Genomic DNA, 14246 nt, shown 5'->3' with positions numbered 1-14246 from the left:
ACAAATCTATAAAACATCCCTTTGTGATATACGCTGATTTTGAAAGTATCCTTGAAAAGATAACACTTTCTCCAAATAAAAATCAATCATTCACAAATAAATATCAAAAACATACTCCTTGCAGTTTCTGTTATTATATCAAATAATCTGTTGGTGATGATTGCAACAAGTTAGAACTTTACAGAGGAGAAGATGCCTCCCAAGAGTTTGTGAAACACCTGGAAAAAGACTGTATTCAATTATCTCAGGTAATGGATAAAACATATCAATCAATGTCCTTAACAAAAAAAGAGAAAAGGAAATTTAAACAACCACAGGCTGTTTGTCATATTTCTGAGGAGAAAATGAGTGAAGGTCTAAAGGAAAGAGACCATTGTCATCTCACTGGTAAATATAGAGGTCTGGCTCATCAGAGTTGTAATCTCAATTTTAAACTTCCCTCCTAAATTCCAGTATTTCTTCACAACAATGCTCACAATGTGAGATTTATCACAGAAACCTAAAAAAATTGTGGGATGGGGTTGGGGTTCTGGATGTGAGAGGGTTAGGGATGGGGTTGGGAATTTAAATGTGAGGGTCAGAGTTGGGGTTAGGGATGGGTTAGGTTTCTGGATGTGAGGTGAATATCACACCTCACCCTTATTACCTCCACCACTGACGATGAAGGAGGTTATGTTTTCACCCCTTTGTGTCTGTTTGTTTGTGTACAGGATATCTCTAAATATTGTGGACGGGTCCAGATGAAATTTTGTGGACAGGTTGGGTGTGTGACAAGGCCAAACTGATTAGATTTTAGTGAAGATATGGATCTGGATCCGACTACTAGAATTTTAAAGTGATTCTTCACCATTGAAATATCGGGCCAAAAACGATATTGTGCTGAACAGCATGATATTTCAAAAATGTATTGGGCCTGATATGTTCTCATGGATCAGGCATTATGTGGTGGAGGTATTTGCTCCACCAAGTGCCCTTTTAGTTTTAAACCTCGCTCTTTCATTCCAGTCTTTCTTCACCACAACACTCACTATGGCACATTTTTAAAAAAAAAATAAAGGAATTGAGTAAAACCAGTGGATACATTTCAGCCATTCCGAATACAGACCAGAAATACACCTCATTTACAAAAACAATCTTCACATCTCCCATAACTCATATTAGACTTCTTGCCACATTCAAGTTTATGTCAAGTCCATCATCTGAGTTGCTGTCAAATAACAAATGTTTTCCCATTCTTCAAACTCACTTCTCAAATCGGGACAAAATTGAACTCTTGCAGCAAAAAGGTATATATCCCCATGATTATATTAACTCATTTGAGAGGTTCAAAGAAACACAGCTCCCACCTCAAGAAAGTTTCTCCGAGTTGAGTAAAACTCACATAACTGATAAAGAATATACCCAACCCAAAAATGTTTGGAAGAATTTTGACATTAAAAAATCTTGGGGAATATCACAATTTGTATCTCAAGACTAATGTACTCTGATTGGCTGATGTATTTGAAGCTTTCAGAGCAGTCTGTCATCATAAATATTCATATGGATTAGACCCGCTCATTATTACACAGCCCCAGGATTAGCTTGGAGTGCTATGCTAAAGATGACTGAACAACTAAACAATCATTGGAATTAATCGTTGATATAGATATGCTGTTGATGATAGAGAAGGAAAAAAAGAGGTGGAATATCATAAGTCTGTTCCAAGAGATATGCTAAAACAAACAACAAATATCTTCATAACTATGGTGCTTCAAAAGATACTTGCTTGATGTATAACGATGACAACAATTAGTATGGATGGGCTACGTCTCAACCTTTACAGTAAGGAAAACCCAAATGGGTTAAAGAGAAACATGATGAAAGAATGTTACAAAACATTGTTATCTTTTCTCAAAAGGAATTAGACAAAGCACAAGTTGGGTATTATTTTGAGGTTGATTTGAAATACCCAGAAGAATTCCACACCAAACACAAAAACCTGCCATATGCCCCTGATAAGGAAAGTCTGAGAAAGGAATGGTTCAGCGGTTATTTTATTTTATTGTATGCATTGTCGAGGCTCGTATAAGAGCGAACACATAGAACATATAATAAGGAGAGCAGGAGACAAGAGGGGCAGGAGAAGTAAACACAAAACAGGAGGGAGCAAAGACATTAGGAGATTTGTGGAAGGGAGAGGGATGGGGCCGGGTACATGGGGTAAACAAGATTGACACTACAGGAACTTTCAGGAAGGAAAGCAGGGAATTTGAAGGAGGTGGATATAGGGTGGATTGACAGGGGTACAAAAGATAATGATTTTGGATGGGGGAAGATATGAGATGGTGGTGAACAGCTCTTTTGAAGACCGGGAGGGAAGAGTGGGATTGAAAAGTGTGGGAGTTTGTCCAGAGGTGGGGAAAAAGAAGAATAAAAGAGTGAAGGTGAGCAGTAATTATTTCTTTTGGTAGTTTCACCAGAAGGGGGTTGCTGACGGACCTTGAGCACCCTGCGAAAATATGTGAGGTTGGGGGGGCGGGGACATATCGCAGAGAGATGAGGGAGGGCAAGGCCGGAGAGAAGATGGTAGAAGACAGAAAGATCACCGACCTGCCTGCGGTGAGAGACAGAGAGACCCAAAAACTCAACTTCATCTCGGGAGATACCAATGATCCTAAAAGTCTTGGTCTCCACAGCATGAAGCCGAGCTACATGTGAGGTGGGAGCACCAGCCCAGAGGGGAGAAGAGTACTCCATCAGGCTGCGGATGAAAGCTTTGTACGAGTTATCAACAATAATTTCTTACTACAGGCCAACAAACAGAAAAGTTACTCACTACATTATATGATAAAGACAATTATGTTATACATCAATGGAATAAAGACAATATATATCTAATGGGTTTAGAGCGAATAAAATTGAGAGAATTTTAAAGTTTAGACAAAGTCATTGGTTATAGACCTATATTGATTTCAATATGAAAAAGAGAACAGAAGCAAGAACAGATTTTGAGGACTTTTATAAATCAATGAATAACACTTTGGAAAATGTAATAAATCGGCAAAACATAAAACTCACTAACTACGTCTTGGAAACAGGCATCAAAATAAATTAATAAACCAAGCTTTCAGAGTGGATGTGTTTTCGAAAAACTTTTGTGCTATTCATATGAATAAAGCTATTCATATGATGATATAAGAAACATTTTAGAAAATGGGATTGACAACCTCCCTTATGGATATTAATAATTAAGGTATTTATTTAGAATTAAGATATACATAAGTGTTAAGATATTTAAACCCCGATCTTCAAAATAACAATAAACGAGTTCTATTCCAAGGAATTGTGACACAGGAGAAAGCCATTTGGCCCATAAAAACCTGTGCTATTATTACCGACTTAATAAGGTTGTTTATCCGTACTCTATCCTTTTTAAATGCTGATTGTCACGCAAGGAAGCAGCACATACCATGTTTTTAAGTCGTTGGTATGACTCGCACGGGGTATGAACCGCCCACCTCCCGAACTCAGAGAGAATGCTCTCACCATTACACTACCGAGTCTGGTTCTTGATGTTTTACTATTGTCTAAATAACCCGATCTTGATCAGGTGACTCCAAACACGCGCGCACACACACGCACGCACACGCACGCACACGCACATACACACACAATTCTCTCTCTCTCTCACTTTCTGTCCTATCCTCCCCTTCCTCTTTCCCTTCTTCCACATCCTCATACTCCTCTGTCCTTTAGCTCTCTGTCTCTATCTCACCCCCTTTACCTCCTTACCCCAACACCTCCACCCCCTCCCCCACCCCGTCTCTACTCCCACCCTCTCTCTGAGTAAGACGTGACATGTGTCTTGGTGTGCACAATGGATATCAGAACACAATGTTGCTGCATAAACGATGTGACAGGAAGGTGTTTACAGAGACGATATCGAGAGCAACATACCCCATTGATAAAGACACGCAGTCGATCTCACAGCTCACCAAAGAATAATGGAAACCAAAGCTTGTGATGTTCCATGAACAAAGGTAATTTGGTTACCTTGTATTTGATACAGACGCTTACATGCCTTTTGACATGCTTCGCTTGGACGCAACACAAAGCTTTACCTGCAAGTACAAAAGGAGAGAGGAGGGAGGGAAAGAGGAGATGGAAGGTTAGGAGGCAAACAGTGAGACAGTGAGATGTGCAAATGGAACAAAGACAACAATAATTCACTTTGCTTTCTTTTATGTAAAAGAGAAATATATATATATATATATATATATATATATATATATATATATATATATATATATATTTATATATGTCATGATACCTCTTGTGGCTCAGGTTTTCAAGAAATTAGAGTCTTTGCATAAAAGATACTGTCACATGTATATGTATACACAGAGGGAAAGGAGGCAGGGGAGGTGTGAAACAAGAGTTCAAAAAGTTACGCAAACAAGGTACAATATTCCGAGAAATGCTAGAAAGGTATAATGAGACGTGTATATAAATACAACTACAGTTATATAGATTCTGGATTTGTGATTTGAAAAACATAAAAAATGTGGTAGTTTCTTGGAATATCTGAATATCTCATTCAGGGACCATTTTGAATGCTCCTCATATTTGTGCCGCAATCAGCTTGTTGTATTCATTTTAAACCAGTTTTCATCTCGAAAAAGCAGGGAGAGCGAAGGAATACATTAAGAATTTGGACAAGGGCATGGCTTTTAAGCACATATTCTCATTTGTTAGATCTTTCATGATGATATTGAGAGTCAAAAAAGAAATTTCAACAAGACATCCAACTTGATCTCCTTTTCAAAGAATGGTATATTCCATGATGTATGTTATACCTTGCTTATCCAACACCAAATCTGTACTTCTGAGTCAAAAGTCAAAATAGATTTGATATATATATATATATATATATATATATATATATATATATTGTTACGTCTGAGGGGGGGGGGTATGCATTCAAAGGGTAATTAGGATGTTTAATTAGGTATGCCATGCTGTTCGAGTTGTACCAGGATCTCGATGTAATAAGTAGCAATTCAGTGGTGATAAGTTGTCTAGTAAATGTCCATTTCTTCAAGGGGGAAATGATAATTGTCATGGAATTAGATAGGGAGACGGGTTAAGGTAAGTGTGTATGCGTAAACCCTTTTAGTATTCCCTGTAGGGTTGCCGTGACGTCACAGGTCAGTGCTGCGGATGGCTCCGCCCCGTGATCACGATTGGCGGAAGGCGACGGCAGAGGGCCAATAAAAGGGCTCGATTGGAAGTGACGAGGACTCGAGTATAAAAAGGTTCTGTTCGGGAAAAGAAGTGGAGGAAGAGTCATAAAAAGAAAGCGTCTGGTCGAGGCTGTTGATCTCTGAGCGTGCTCTCGTTGCGCTGGTTCGTTCCTCGATTCGTCGTGTCTCGTGGCCTTGCTGTGCCTCGTTCCTCACCTCGGTTGGCTCTGGAATTCTGCTGGCTTGGAGTACGGGACCGAACGGCGGGCGGACCTGCCTCCCTCTCCTGCTCGCATCTTGGCGCCAGAACTGGCTCCCTGGCGGCTGTGAGCGGTCTTGGGCCTAAACCAGGAGGTCGACACCACCCGGAACAGCACCACGGTGTCTCCTGCCCCTGACGAGCGCAACGCCAGCTCGTCCGGCGCCAATCCAGGGACTGTTGCGTCGACTCCACGGGCCAGCCTGACCACCAGGACCAGCTACGTTTTGTGTGTGTGTGTGTGTGTGTGTGTGTACCTTGCGACTTAGAGGGTTTGAGATTTGTATATCCATTGGAATTGTTTGTGTTTTCCCCACGCCCGAACCCACACCACCATCCCGTCGAATCGCCCCGGATCCCTCCTCTTGCCGAGTATTATTATTTCTGGTTGGAGAAATAAACATTATTAACTCAATGAAAAGCGACTTGTGCCACCTTCCTCGTCCCGTTTGCTGTAGAGCGATTAAAACCGCCATCTTTGGGTTATAAAAAATAAACCGCCTCCATCGTTTCGGCTCATTCTACGTTGGCGGGACTGTTCAAGTCCCGTGGACGTCACATTGGTGTCAGGGTGTTGGATGTTCGAACCCCTCTAAATTATATTTGGTATCAGGAGAATAATCCAGGATTAAAATGTCGCCACGAATTGGAATATAAAATTACTACTGAAAAGCGCGCGAGCGCGGGAAAATTTTGGCGGGATTTTTCAAATTAAATTTAATTGGCGGCAAACGGGACTTCTGCACCATGGCGGATGTGCAGATGTTGGAGGAGGAAGGCCACGTGTCGGAGAGCGAGTCGGGGGAAGAAGGGAGAGACGGGGGTAGGATCGGAACCTCCCCCATTCCGAGCGTGGACCGTGCTTCATTGCCCGTAATGAAGCCGGCAGCACCGGAAACCGGCGCGATGTCGATCTGGACAATGTTGGAACGTTTAATGAGTGCAATTACAGCACAGGGGGCAGAAATGACGGCACAGGGGGCAGAAATGGCAAATCAATTCGTGACACAGAGAGCAGAAATGACAGATCAATGGGGGTAATGGGGGAACAGTTGGGTGCACGGATTGATTTAATGAGGGATGAATTGGGGGGAAAAGATGGAGAAAATGAAAACTGAGATGCAGGAGTGTGTGGATGTTCAATTGGGGGAAATACAAAGTAAATTTGAGGATATATTGGAGGAAACAAAGGTAGAAATTCCATTGGAGGGGGAAAATATACGGAAAAAATTGGTAGATAAAATTGATGCAACGAACATTCGGGATGATAAAGTGGATGAAGGCCTGGAACGTCATCGTGCCTGTGTGGATACTGGTATGCAGCTGCAAGTAGAAGAGTGGGGAGAGCTGAGGAAGCAAGGGATGAATTTGGCAGAGGAGGTAAAAGGATTGGAGGCTCGTTTGGACGAACAAGATAAAATTATGAGCCAAGATGAAGTCTTGGATAAAGGCCTGGTAGAGCCGTCTTTTGTTAGGACAGTGTCCGGGTTGGTTGAGGAGCAGCTACAAACTCACGACAGAGCCTTAGATGAGCCTGTGCAGGCCCAGAAGATCCTGCGGGAAGAGGTGAATCGGTCCATTCAACGTTTGAAACAGGAGGCAAAATTGACCCATGAGACCCTCACCACAAAACATCTTTGGCCACAGTGGGCTCCGAAATTGGATACGGAGCCACAAGGGTGTTTGATCCCTGGGCTGGATTCGGACAAAGGAGAAACTGGGAAGCGGGCCACCAGAAAAGTGATCCCCCTGGTAAATTTTGACGGCTCAGGTAGCGTTGAAGCTTTTCTGACGCAATTTGAGTGCATTTCCCGACTAAACGGATGGAATGAGCGGGAACGTACAGGGAATTTGGTGGCAACGTTGCGGGGACCAGCCGCAGATGTGTTAAACGTGATCGCGGAGGGGATGTTGACCAGCTCCCACATTTGCGAGGCGTTGAGCCGTCGGTTTGGGTTCGCAGCAAACTGTGATCTGGTGCGGGCCCAGCTCCAGCACCGCAGATTAAAGCCGGGTGAGACAGTGCAGGAGCTGGCACAGGACATTTACTAATCAGTTAGGATTGCGTATCGGGACCTAACAGTGGAGGCGTGGGACAGACTGGCACTAGAGAAATTTCTAGCTGCTCTTCCGGACCCTGAGGCCCGAGCGCTAGTGGAGTTAGAGGATCCACCCACCGTTCACCGAGCGGCTGAGTGTGCAGCCAGGCTGGCCTCGTGGAGTCGGCCGGGTCGGGTGCCCGAGAGGCCATCGGTGACGATCCGACAGGCGGAGATTCGGGATCAGGGAGGGGGGATGGTAGAAATTGGCATTACCCAAATGTTTCAGGAAATTTGCCAGAAACTGTCAAGTTTGATAAGGGGTAATTCGGTAGTTGGTGCGCCAAAGCGGCGGGGTCCAGCCCAGCCAAAAGAGCAATTCGATTATGGCCGAGGGGGTTTAGAACCGGAAGAGACATTACACAGATACCCACGGGGGCCTTTTATGGGGAGTTGTTTCCGGTGCGGGCGAAGAGGACACGTGCAACGATATTGCCGCTACCCAGCGATGGAGAGACCCTCCAATAGACTTTCAAGCCCGGAGAGGATGAATCCTCCTGCTGAACCGCCAGGTCTATCCGAGGTGCCCTTTCATAGGTCGAGTCCGGAGATCACTGTCGGGGTCGGGGAGACTAGATCGGGCTGAGCATTTCGGGCCATGCTCGGCTGGTGAGATTGTGGCGAAGTGCCTCCTTTGGTGAAAATAGTGAATTGTGGGAAAATTGGCATGGGTTTGTAAGTTCTGCTGGGTTTTAGAGTGACAATAGGGACAGTGGGTAATTGATAACAAAGCGGGCACGAGTGGCTGTCCAATGGCTGGTGCGTGGATCGGGTGAGGAGAAGTGCTGTGTGAGTTGTTTCAAGTTAAGAAGTGAAATGTATGGTGCACACATTGATTTTTTATTGGACATGGTGTGGTAACAGGGAAGGTCATGGTCGGTGAAGTGTTAGAAATGCAGGTGTCACATATAAGGCCGATGGGGTGGGGAGAGTCATGTGGGTTTTGTGGGTGGGGATGATGTGCTTGTCCGCAGGGATTGCTGAAGCTCACGGTGAGCGGGAATTGCGACCCCCTTCAAGGAGATTCACCCCTGGTGGCTAATGGTGACAGTGTCTGGAGGCAACTGGGAGAGGGTCTGGTTGGGCGACCAAGGCGGGTCGGACCTTGGCGACCCAGGAAGGCCAGAGGAGCCAGTGAGACCACTTCCAGTGTGTTGTACGGAGTGAGAGCTGATGGCTACCAGGGGGTGGGAATCAAAGGGAGCGGGGCGGAGAAACGTCCGGGTTGGGCTAAAGCTTACCTGTGGGCATGGTTGCAACTGAGATGCCCCCATCATCTTGTGGTAACCCACCCCACGGCCATGACGGGATTCAGCCTACATCATTAAAATGGGGACCATGACCGAGAAATGTGATGATGACCATGGTGTGAGTGTTGTGAAGATGTGTGAGTCCAACTCGATCCCGCACAACTTGACATGTGCAGCAAGGGCATGAGGTCCGCATAATTTTGGGGTCAAGCAAATTTGAAAATTGGCTCCCCAGGTAACGCTGGGTCTATTAGCATCCACTGGGGGACGCGGTCACGTCTAAATATCCCGTGAATAGTGTCGTTAAGGCTTAGAGTAGGAATGTAAAGTATAAGTGTTGTGTTTTTGTGGAACCTTTTGTTTCCCCTCCCCAGATGACTGGAAGAGTGTTGGACAGGAACGATGATCCAGAGGATGGAGTGCAACTTCGTTCAGTGCTCTCATGTGATTAAACAAAAAAATGAATGATTGTTTAGGCGAGGATAAGGCCATAAGGGGGTAGTACATTAAGCAGGATAGTTAAGTTAGCTGTGGCTCGCTGCCCATTGCCCCTCCTACTTTATTTCGTTAGGTTAAATAGGTGTGAGTCAGTAAGTGTTAAGGCTGGTACGGTAGCGCCTGTGATATACCTTGCAGGAGCTGCGGTACCAGAGGAGGGGGCAGTGTTACGTCTGAGGGGGGTATGCATTCAAAGGGTAATTAGAATGTTTAATTAGGTATGCCATGCTGTTCAAGTTGTACCAGGATCTCTATGTAATAAGTAGCAATTCAGTGGTGATAAGTTGTCTAGTAAATGTCCATTTCTTCAAGGGGGAAATGATAATTGTCACGTAATTAGATAGGGAGACGGGTTAGGGTAAGTGTGTATGCGTAAACACTTTTAGTATTCCCTGTAGGCTTGCCGTGACGTAACAGGACAGTGCTGTGGATGGCTCCGCCCCGTGATCACGATTGGCGGAAGGCGACGGCAGAGGGCAAATAAAAGGGCTCGATTGGAAGTGACGAGGACTCGAGTATAAAAAGGTTCTGTTCGGGAAAAGAAGCGGAGGAAGAGTCATAAAAAGAAAGCGTCTGGTCGAAGCTGTTGATCTCTGAGCGTGCTCTCTTGTTGCGCTGGTTCGTTCCTCGATTCGTCGTGTCTCGTGGCCTTGCTGTGCATCGTGCCTCACCTCGGTTGGCTCTGGAGTTCTGCTGGCTCGGAGTACGGGACTGAACGGCGGGCGGACCTGCCTCCCTCTCTTGCTCGCATCTTGGCACCAGAACTGGCTCCCTGGCGGCTGTGAGCGGTCTTGGGCCTACACCAGGAGGTCGACACCACCAGGAACAGCACCACGGTGTCTCCTGCCCCTGACGAGCGCAACGCCAGCTCGTCCGGCGCCAATCCAGAGACTGTTGCGTCGACACCACGGGCCAGCCTGACCACCAGGACCAGCTACCGTGTGAGTGTGTGTGTGTGTGTGTGTGTGTGTGTGTGTGTGTGTACCTGGCGCCTTAGAGGGTTTGAGATTTGTATATCCATTGGAATTGTTTGTGTTTTCCCCACGCCCGAACCCACACCACCATCCCGTCGAATCGCCCCGGATCCCTCCTCTTGCCGAGTATTATTATTTCTGGTTGGAGAAATAAACATTATTAACTCAATGAAAAGCGACTTGTGCCACCTTCCTCGTCCCGTTTGCTGTAGAGCGATTAAAACCGCCATTCTTTGGGTTATAAAAAATAAACCGCCTCCATCGTTTCGGCTCATTCTACGTTGGCGGGACTGCTCAAGTCCCGTGGACGTCACATATATATATATATATATATATATATATATATATATATATATATATATCTATATATATATATATATATATATATATATATATATATATATATATATCTATATATGCTGTTCGTCTTTCGGCTGCTCCCGTTAGGGGTCACCACAGCGGATCATCCGTTATGATCCGCATACTGATTTGGCATAGGTTTTACGCCGGATGCCCTTCCTGATGCAACCCTGGTCGCCTATTACGACACAGGGATAAGGATTTGGTTTGGCCATGATTCCAGGCTGCTCTGCACCCTCTCATAGCGCGGCCCAGTGCAGAGCACCCGTCCTCAAGCGATCATCCAACCCAAGCCTCTGAGTAGCCAGATTACAGGCGCACGCCACTACGCCCGGTATATATATATATATATATATATATATATATATATATATATATATATATATATATATATATATATATATATATCTATATATATATATATTTATTTATATATATCTATATATATATATATTTATTTATATATATCTATATATATATATATTTATTTATATGTATCTATATCTATATATATATATATATATATATATATATATATATCTATATCTATCTATATATATATATCTATATATATATATATATATATATATATATATATATATATATCTATTTATATCTATATATCTATATATATATATATATCTATTTATATCTATATCTATATATATATATATCTATATATACACACAGTTTCTGCAATATATATTAGGGTGGTCCAAAAAAGTCGAAAAAAATAGAATGTTGCTCCACAAGCTGAAAATTATTCTAATATGATCCATTAATGCGCAGAAATTTTTTTTTAGCTTGATAGGAGGTGATTTAGAGGTCGCTCCATATGACGACTTTTACTCTCATGACTTGAATAAATTAGGGTATGGTCAGGTACGATTACGGGTACTTCTGGATGTCCGAGGTGGAAATGGAGTGCATTTTCGAACTCTATGGGGTCGATTTACTCTAAGAAATGACTGCACCGACATTGAATTCACTCCCATTTCGAAAATATGACCTAAAACAAGATTTATCATTGCTGGAGTTGAGTAACTAATCCTACTCATTTCAATATTTTCTAATCTATAATTAATTTGTTGTCCGTCTAAACATTTCTTAGAGTAATTCGACGCCACTGAGTTCGAAAATGCAGTCCATTTTCAACTAGGAAGTTCAGACGTGTACGGATTCGCATCTCACCATCCCCTAATTTAATATAACTAGTACAGGCCCGTAGGTGCGTAGACGCCGACTGGATTGGGGCATTTTCACCCCCCCTCTCACCCACCCCCCATCTCTAGCCCCCTCCTCTCTCCCCCTCTCTCGTTCCAGTACCCTCTCTCGTGGGTGAGGCGTGCCAGTATGTGCAGCTTCGTTCCTTCGCTCTCGTAAACGACGACTGGATTGGGGCATTTTTTCAATTAGATCTGACCAACCGTATCATAAATGGCCATAACTTGGGAAACATACTCAGGTCCCCAGCGTCAATTGTGACGTCATATCAAAGGAAGAAGAATTGTGACGCCCCCTCTCTCTCGCCCCCCCTCGCTCCCCCAAGTCTCACCCCCCTCTCTCGCCCCTCCTCTCTCCCCCTCTCTTGAATTGTGACGCACCTCTCTCTCACCCCCTCTCTCCCCCTCTCCCTCCCCTCTCTCGCCCCCCTCTCTTGACCCCCCTCTCTCCCCTCTCCTCTCTCACCCCTCTCTCTGTAAATGTGTTCACAAAAAACAATTAAATAAATTAATAAACATTAATTGTGACGTCATTCGTGACGTCATAGCACCGTGTCTTGTTATTTGTTGACAGATAAATGACCGTAACTTGGGAACCACTTATTCGATTAATATAAAACCTCAAAAAGGCACATCGGCGGGTCCCCAGCAATATTCCTGGCAAGGTTAAATCAGATCGGACCGTCAATCGTGCAAAAAAATAAATAAATAAACATTAATTGTGGCGTCATAGCACCGTGTCTTGTCATTGGTCGACAGATAAATGGCCGTAACTTGGGAACCGCTCGTCCGATTGATATCAAACCTCGAAAAGGCACATCTACGGGACCCGGCAATATTCCTGGCAAGTTTCAATCCGATCGGACCGGCGGTCGTCGAGAAACTGCGGTCGCATACAGACACACACAAAAAGAAGACAGACAGACAGACAGACACACACACATTGCTGGAATTATAGATAGATTAGATCGGACCAACCGTATCATAAATGGCCAGGACTTAGGAAACCTGGTAAACAGCTGAAACGGATAAAGAAGAACGATATCAAACCTTGAATCAAATCAAATCAAATCAATTGAATCAAATCAAAGGATATCAAATCAAATCAATTGAATCAAATCAAAGGATATCAAATCAAACGATATCAAACCCCCTTCAAACTGGGGACCTGAGGCACATACTCAGGCACGACAGGAAAAAACAGCTGAAACGGATGAAGAACGATATCAAACCTTGAAAAGGCACATTCTCAGGTCCCAGAGTCAATTGTGACATCATATCAAAGATAAAAAAGAGGAAGCATTGTGACGTCATTTTGACGTCATAGCACCGTGTCCTGTCTGGTTGACAGACAATATTTAGGTCGTTATTGGTTGACAGACATTGGTCATTGTATCATGTTATTCTTTTTATTACTGCCAATTATTGTGCTATTATTATTATTATTATTATTATGAATATGCTGTTATCATTATTCTGAGGAAAAATGGCATGATAAGGTGATAAGGTGGAACGACACTTCAGCCACCATATATATACACCTTTTCAACACTGAAAAAAGCAATAAAATGGCTGTAACTTGGGAACCGCTTATCTGATTAATATCAAACATCGAAAAGGCACAACCGCGGGTCCCCAGCAATATTCCTGGCAAGTTTCAGTCAGATCGGACCGTCAATCGTGCAAAAAATAAAAAATAAAAAATAAAAAAACATTAATTGTGATGTCATTCCTGACGTCATAGCACCGTGTCTTGTCATTGGTCGAGATAAATGGCCGTAACTTGGGAACCGCTCGTCTGATTAATATCAAACCTCGAAAAGGCACATCTGCGGGTCCCCGGCAATATTCCTGGCAAGTTTCAATCAGATTGGACCGGCGATCGTCGAGAAACGGCGGTCGCAGACAAACACACACACACACACACACACACACACACACACACACACACACACACACACACACACACACACACACACACACACACACACACACACACACACACACACACACACACACACACACACACACACACACACACACACACGAGATTGCTGGAATTATAAATAGATAATATCTTAATAAATAAGTAACATATTTTTCGTGAATCATTGAATCTAAAACACTGGATGTTGGGCCGGCTAGAAATAAGTTCAGGCGGGAGTGGAGACAGCAATAGAGGCGGAGATGATAGTGGTATTTGGTAAATGAGACGAAATATTCTAATAGTTTGTAATTCCATTGATTGAAAAATTAGGGTATGGTGAGATGCGAATCCATACACGTCTGAACTTCCCAGGTGAAAATGGACTGCAATTTTCAAACTCAGTGGGGTCGATTTAATCGAAGAAATGTTTAGAC

General features: G+C 43.7%; 1 long non-coding RNA gene across 1 annotated transcript in view; it reads right to left on the bottom strand.

The window, feature by feature from the left end:
- Window positions 1–3813: 3813 nt before the first annotated feature.
- The window catches only part of LOC147012974 (uncharacterized), a 180006-nt gene continuing 169573 nt past the window's right edge, over window positions 3814–14246 (bottom strand). The window contains exon 5 of the long non-coding RNA XR_015051137.1: window positions 3814–4100. This is a non-coding gene — a long non-coding RNA (uncharacterized LOC147012974). The remainder of the gene's footprint in view (window positions 4101–14246) is intronic.

The sequence above is a fragment of the Eptatretus burgeri genome, chromosome 14, assembly GCF_056783735.1.
Source record: "Eptatretus burgeri isolate ZD-2024b chromosome 14, Ebu_testis_v1, whole genome shotgun sequence".
In the NCBI taxonomy this organism is placed as follows: domain Eukaryota; kingdom Metazoa; phylum Chordata; class Myxini; order Myxiniformes; family Myxinidae; genus Eptatretus; species Eptatretus burgeri.
Note: the sequence above shows the minus strand (reverse complement) of the source record. Positions and strands in the feature narration are given on the sequence as shown.